This window comes from Urtica dioica, chromosome 8, assembly GCF_054948205.1.
Source record: "Urtica dioica subsp. dioica isolate 48M chromosome 8, U.dioica_male_clone48M_v1_H2, whole genome shotgun sequence".
Taxonomy (NCBI): domain Eukaryota; kingdom Viridiplantae; phylum Streptophyta; class Magnoliopsida; order Rosales; family Urticaceae; genus Urtica; species Urtica dioica.
Window position 1 is genome coordinate 37,708,882 of NC_142763.1, and position 8,137 is coordinate 37,717,018.

Sequence of the window (8,137 nt, forward strand, 5' to 3'; positions counted from 1 at the left end):
GATTATGATAAAAGTATGTTATGATGTGAATCACCGGGACCTAAGCTGGTGAATTCTTAAGTAAGAGGAATCTCTTGGGACCTAAGTTGAGTGATTCCTAAGCAGGATGAATCTATCGGGACCTAAGCCGATTGATTCTCAAGTAAGGTGGATTTATCGGGACCTAAGCCGATACTTCCGCAAGTTATGAAAAGATATGATCTCATGTTATGTATTGTTTATGTGTTATGTGCATTAGATATGTAGATATCCGCTTACTGAGTCTTTTGACTCACAGTTATTATCTTGATATTGTAGATAAAGGAAAGGCTAAAGAAGACTGAACAGAGCATCAGCGAAACCGGTAAGTAAGTAGGCGTGTGTATGTACGGCTGCCGACCTGTGGCTAAGTCAAGGGCGAATGAGTCTATTTTGTTTTTAAAAGACGAGTCTTTTGTTTGTAAAGTTTTAAATAGTATGTTTTAAGAAAAACGAAAAAATTCGCCCATATTTTTTAGACGCTTATGTAAATATTTTAAAAGTTTTCTGGAAAATGTTTTTCGGAAGCGCTTCCACCGTAGTTTTTATTTTTTATTTTATGAAAAGTAAGATACGAAGATGCTCTGCCGCGGCTCGCGGGTCGTGACACCCCCTCGACGAGAGGGAGCGCGTTCCCATTTTGCATCACGAGTCTTCACAGCGCACAAGCTGTGCCTCTGCTTCTTGGCCCTTGAGTTAGAACTCTGAGCTACGAGTTAAGCGACCACTCTAAAGTCTTCACTAGAAGCTACGAGCCAAGTCCTTCTCTAATGCCTTGGATTCTCAACCTCCGAGCTCAAGGTAGCCCCCACACTCACATTGAACTATGTTCTGACCTGATCCCGGACGACGGGTACGTAGGCAGCCAACCTTTGGCACGGTCACAACCCCAACACTCAGCCTTCGAGTTCACATTTTTGGCCCGGGCGCGGTCACTTGGTTTGGCCTTGGACCGAACCGCCCGAGGTATTAAATCGTTATTCATTTTCGTGCGACAACATTTTGGCGCTAGAAGGAGGGGACTTCCCGACTTATACAGCCCAAAATCCCTACTACAACTCGACCCCTTCCTTCTCGACTTGAGAAAGACATGAGTGGTCAACCACTCGTTCATTCCGAGGGCGTGAATAACCCCGAGAACGCAACCGGAGTGAAGAAATACTTCTTGCGTTCCCGCGCGCAGGGTGATGAGGAGTCTCTCAACGACGAGAGCCACACTTCCTCGCCGTCTCCACCTTAGGATAGCCGGGACGATCGCATCCTCGAGATGGAGGAGAAGATCCACCAACTAAGGGCGACCAATGCAAGGTACCACCGTCAACTGGCAGGTAAGGCACCTACACAAGGCGTTCCTCACGGGGAACCCGAAGACCACATAGACGAGAGACATGACTATGACCCCGACTATGAGGGCTTGGATATTTCGGCGGACATCGAGACTTCTCTCACTAAAGACAGGGGACTCCCCGCAGAGATCGAAGCCGGTCCATCGAATCCACCGCCTAAAGTGAAGGCAATACCGATCTCCTCCCAAGAGGAAACCTCCCGACGATCAGCCCATGACCGACTTGGTCAGAGAAGAAATGTCAGGGAAGGTCAAACAACTAGGTGAGTGAGGCGTGTGGCTCGAAGCTCACACCCCATGCCACTTATCAAGACCTTAGGGATCGACTCACGGCTCAATGGAGAACGAACGTGGCGAAGACCTACGAGAGAGGTTGAGCGCCCGCAAGGGTCACAACCCTGCGGCCCCAATCAATGGGGACCCTCGCATGGCTCAAGGGTCAAATGAAAGGCGCCAAGTGACTCCTCCCGAATAGGGAGTGACCCCCAACACTAGACTCAACGTCGTCATCATGATTCACAACCTTCGCAACGAAGTACGTGATCTACATGAAGGCGGCTTGGCCGGTGATACATACGGGGTCGTAAAAGAACATTCCTCGCCATTCACTGCCCAAATCCTTACTGAGGTACGCACGGGAAACTTCAAACTCCTGAATCTCCCTCCCTCTGTGGGAAAACCGACCCTACTTATCATATCCAACATTACGAAACTTGGATGACGATGCAGGGCGTCTCACCTAGGGCTCTATGCCAGGCTTTTAGTCTTACCCTCACCGGGCCCGGTTACGAGTGGTTTAAGAATTTAAGACCAGGGAGCGTCCAATCGTTCAAAGACCTGAAGGACATGTTCCTAGCACAATTTGCTACATCGATGGTTCAAAAGAAAACCAAGATTTACCTATGGTCATTCAGGCAAGAGAATAACGAGTCATTGAGACAGTATCTCACTCGGTTCACCGTATAATCGAACAAGGGTCGACCGCTTCGACGACAGTGACGCAATAATAGCCATCATCGAGGACTTACGCACTGGGGACTTCCTAAAGTCTGTCGTTGGCACAGCCCCTTCAACAATGGCCGAGTTAACGAACCGACACTAGGACAAAAAAAGTCACACGTTCTTCTCTATATGCATGACGTCCATGTTGTGCTTTAACTCCAACTCTGACCAGTAAGACAACTCATAGAAGATGCTCTTTTTGGTCCAATTCAATTCGCACTCAGCACGTTTTCGTTTACCGGCATTTTTGCCAGTTTTCGTGCAAGAAACACTAGCCAACTGATCGATTATGTCTTGCGTAGTCAATTTGACAGGTTTACGACGCTTCTCGTGGCGATCTACGTAGTGATTCCTCAATCGGTGAGGTGTAGGCAAGAATCGACGATGGTCATAGTAGACGATCATGTTTCTAACTTTCATAGATGGCGTCTCAAGGTTGCACGCGTGGCACGCAAGATACCCTTGACCACTCCATCCCGACAAATACGATCGAGCCGGAAAGTCGTTTATCGTCCATAGAAGCGCGGCACGCAACCGAAACACTTCAATGTTCGCCCCATCTCGCACTTGGAACCCAGTATCCCACAATTCTTTCAGCTCTTCAACTAGTGATTCTAAAAACACGTCCATGTCTTTTCCAGGTGAGCTCGGTCCAGGTATCAAAAGCGTCAGCATCAAGTACTCTTTTTTCATGCACAACCAAGGTGGCAAGTTGCACGAAGTTAGTACCACGGGCCACATACTATATGCTAGACTCATTTCCCCAAACAGGTTAAACCCATCAGAAGCTAGTCCCAGACGTACGTGACGAGGCTCTGCAGCAAAATCTGGGTATCTCTCATCTAAATTCTTCCACGTTGACCATCCGCAGGATGTCGTAAAACGCCATCTTCTTTGACGCGATCTCGTTCGTGCCACTGAATCTCAAGCGACGTGTGTCGAGAAGCGTACAATCGCTTCAGTCGATCTTTCAAGGGAAATTATCGTAATATCTTTTGTGATACATTCTTCCCGGTTGGCTTCCATCTGCTCTCATTGAAAATTGGGCACACTTCAGCTTTCTCGAGATCTTTTCGAAATAACACACAATCGTTGATGCACGCGTCGATCATATCGTATCCCATGCCGAAACGCTTTAGCTTCGCCTTTGCCTCGTAGTGTTTTTCCGGAATTCGATTACCAATTGGATGAGACTTCCTCAAGAGCTGCAACAATTCTGTAAACGACTTGTTCGTCCAATGGTTCGTGACTTTGATGTGCATCAACGAAACCAGGAACGACAAAGACGAAAATTCTTTGCATCCAGGGTACAATTCTGCTTCCAACTCGACGAATAAGTCTTCCACTTGCTCTTCTGCACATACATCACTCGGAGTCAGATCCGTAAAATCGTCGAAGTCCTCGTGATCCATTATATCATGGAGAGCATTGTGCAATCCACCGACTCCTCTCTGGTAAGTCTCGTTGGCATCTTCTACTTGGGTAAGCACATGACGTTCGCCGTGATGATACCATTCAGTGTATCCCGGGGTAAACCCCTTGTTCAAAATGTGATTCTTTATGACCCCGATGTCCAGCCATCGCACGTTATTGCAAGACTTACAAGGACAACGATAATGACCGTTTTCGTTCGGGAGTTTGCTTGCAAGGTGGATAGACTCGTTAACCCCTTTTTTATATTGCAAACTCAACCGATTGTTCTCGGTAATCCAATCTCTACTTGGATTTGACATTCTGCTGAATGAGACGGGAAATTGAGAGATAAAATGAATCGTTAGAATTCATTTTGTAAGAGTGAATTATTAGGAAATTGATAGGTAAAATTGAGAGTGAATCGTTAATATTTGAAATTTAAAGTGAATTATTATGAAATTGAGAGTGAATCATTAATACAAATTCAATTCACTACTGATTTCATTAACGACTTAACCAATTTCGACAAATTAGTTAATTCGTTAAAATATACTGTCGAAAGAGTTAATTTTTTGACAAATACGTTTTATTCTACTAGAAATTCGGCAGAGTTTCCCCTATAATATTGACTAACCAATATCTGCAATTTAAACAAAACCACATATATAACCAACCAAGACTAACTAAACTAAACTAAACTAAGTTTTACATTTCAATTCAACATAACTAACTAAACTACTAAGTAACAATCACATAAACATTTCAATTTCAATTTCAATTCAAATAATTACGATAATCTAAAACTAAACTAAATTAAACATTTCAATTCAACTTAACTAACGAAATTACTAAGTAATAATCACATAAACATTTCAATTTCAATTTCAATTCAAATAATTACGATAATCTAAAACTAAACTAAATTAAACATTTCAATTCAACTTAACTAACGAAATTACTAAGTAATAATCACATAAACATTTCAATTTCAATTTCAATTTAAATAATTACGATAATCTAAAACTAAACTAAATTAAACATTTCAATTCAACTTAACTAACGAAATTACTAAGTAACATCAACGAGGGGAACCCATACCTCCACCGGTGCTCAGCTGGTCGTCAAGGATTGAGCGGCCTCATCGTGGGGGTCGGGCTCAGCTGAGGCGCGCAGCTCGGGTCGGGTACGCGTCGGTTCACCGAGGCTCAGAGCTTGCTGGTCCAGGCAGCGGGGCGGGGGGCTGGTCCAGGCGGCGGGGCGGGGAAGGCTGGTCACGGACAGCGATGGTCTCGGAGCTGGCTGAGAGAGAGAGAGAGAGAGACAGAGTGATATTGAGAGACGGTGAGACAGAGAGAGAGGGGGGACGTACCGAAGGGCGTGGGGGCTGGTCCAGGCGGCGGGGCGGGGGAGGCTAGTCACGGAAGGCGATGGGCGGGGGGCTGGCTGAGAGAGAGAGAGAGAAAGAGAGAGAGAGATTGAGAGACGGTGAGACAGAGAGAGAGAGAGGGACGTACCGGAGGGCGTGGGGGCTAGTCGCCGGAGCGTTTGGTTACAGAGAACGAGAGAGACGGTTGAGGTCGAGTTGCAGAGAATGAGTGAATGGGTGAAAGAGAAGAAGATGGCTCGGGTTATAACCCCTAAGACTATTGGGTGCGACACTATCGCACCTAATAATCATATTGGGTGTGACATTGTCGCACCCAATATGAAATCCCAGATCCAAAAAAATTCGGAAGGATTCGCCTGACAACTTTAAATTTAAAACCCATTGGGTGCAAAATTTGTCGCACGTAATATGATTAGGTGCGACAATTTCATATTAGGTGCGACAATGTCGCACCCAATACCACTAAACATTAGCGAAATTTTTAGTCATCGGGATGATTATCCGGTGCGACATGTCGCACCGAATATGAGCTTAGGTGCGACATGTCGCACCTAATACCCTTCCGCACCAGAAATGTGAATTTGTAGTAGTGCGAGCCAAGACTTTCATGGAGACGAGCCCGACAATGAGCAGAGCAACCCCCGAAAGAAAGCGAATAAGGGAGGTCAAGCTTCTGATAGCTGACCCCCTACATCTCAAAAGCCGTGCCTTGCGAACAAGTTCAGAGACTATTCGCAATGCACACCTTTGAACGCCCCGGTAGATCGAATCTACGGTTGGTTGCACACTTAGGCTCAATTAAAAGGTGGCTAGTCAAAATTGGTGTATTGACATCTTTGCTAAGCATTAATGATGTGTCATTTACTTATAAATGGAGATTTTTTACGGCCTTCTCTTGAGGGAGTAAATTATCGTTCAATTTATAACACCTTTGGATTTTATCAAGGCTTAAATAAAACTTAAATCCTAAACCAAAGACTAATCATAAACTTGTTTCAACTTAATTAAGCAACATGTCTCTCAACCATCCTTTCCTTGAACAAACTCGAAAACGAAAACTACGTAAATTCGAAACGTAACCTCGATATCATCCTTACCGTTAACAAGCACAAATGAGTACTCACCACCCCGTGTCTTCCTCTGACGAATAATGATTCGACTCAAGAGGACAAAGACGCCTTAGCGGCCTGGCTTCGATATGATGAGATTGTGAGATGCTATATCTTAGCATCAATGAACAATGTGTTGCAACAACAACATCGTGACATCGAGACTGCCACCGATATGCTCTACAATCTCCATGAGATGTTTGGAGGGCAAGGACGTCAAGCTAGGTAACAAGCGGTCCGACAGTTTATGAACTGTCGCATGAAGGCTGGGACTCCTATCAGGGACATATGATGATGATCATTAGTTACCTGAATGAGATGGAAATCCTAGGATCTAAGATTAACGAGGAGACCAAAATAGATATGATCTTGGAAACTTTCCTCGAATCTTTTGATACCTTCAAGTGGAACTACTCCATGAACAAGCTAGAGTACATTGTTACCGAGCTTATGAAGGAGCTTCACACTGCTAAAGGTGTCACTAGGAGATAGATGAATCAAGGAGAGGCACATGCTACTGAGCACAAAGCCTCCGCCTCTGGATCTAAGAAGAGACCTCACAAGGCCAGAAGAAGAACTGTCCTGCCTATCTCAGAGCAAAGCAACATAGTATTGTACTAATTACCGAAGCATGCTTAGTAGCTGATAATGTATCAACATGGATTCTTGACTCCGCTGCTACTAACCATATTTGTTGTTCCTTAACTGGTTTCAAGAAAACCAAAAGCTTAGATGAAGGCGACTTCTGTTTCAAATGGGGTAATGGGAGCCTGGTGTCTGCGAAGGCTATGAGATCCGTGACGCAGTCTTTTGAAGCCTGCACTTTAAACTTGAATAATGTTTATTTTGTTCCTACCTTTGGGAAGAACTTAATATCCGTTGCTCGTCTTCTTGAGCAAGATTATTGTTTAAAGTTCATTAAGAATGGAATTCGTATTTCGTTTCCTGATAATTCTTTTGTCACTAATTCGTATTTCGTCTTCTTAATCCTATTTCGTATTTCGTATTTCGTTTCCTGATAATTCGTTTCTTGAGCAAGATTATGAAGAAAGCTCTTTTCTACATCTATCCCACTCAACCTTCTCTTTTAGACACCAAAATAGATAACGATCTAATTAGGGAGTCAAAGAGGATCAAACTTTCTGAATCCTCCGATCTAACAAAATCAACATACCTTTGGCACTTAAGACTTGGTCATATCAGTCTAGATAGGATTAAGAGACTTGTGAGGGACGGTCCACTCCAAGCCTCTGCAATAGGTTCACTACCTACTTGTGAATCTTATATGGAAGGAAAAATGACTAAGCGACCTTTCTCGGATAAGGGTCGAAGAGCCACTGAGTTGCTGGAACTAGTACATTCTGATGTATGTGGTCCGCTCAGTCAACATACACGTGGAGGATACAAATACTTCGTTACCTTCACCGATGATTACTCACGATATGGTTTTGTCTATTTGCTCAAACACAAATCCGAGACCTTTAACGTATTTAAGGTCTTTAGGGCTTTAGTGGAAAAGAAAACTGGCAAAGTGATCAAAACCCTTCGATCTGATTGAGGTGGTGAGTATATGTCTGGAGAGTTCGATGACTTTCTTAAAGAAGAAGGTATCACTTCTCAGCTTACCGCACCTGGCACACCTCAAAAAAACGGAGTGTCAGAGAGAAGAAATCGAACTCTTATGGAGATGGTTTGATCAATGATGAGTTACTCATCACTCACTCTTTCCTTTTGAGGATATGCCCTCGAAACAACCGCTTACATTCAGAACCAAGTTCCGTCCAAAAAGGTTCCTAATACTCCTTATGAACGATGGACTGGCCGTAAAGTAAATCTTGGCCGTATCAAATTTTGGGGATGCCC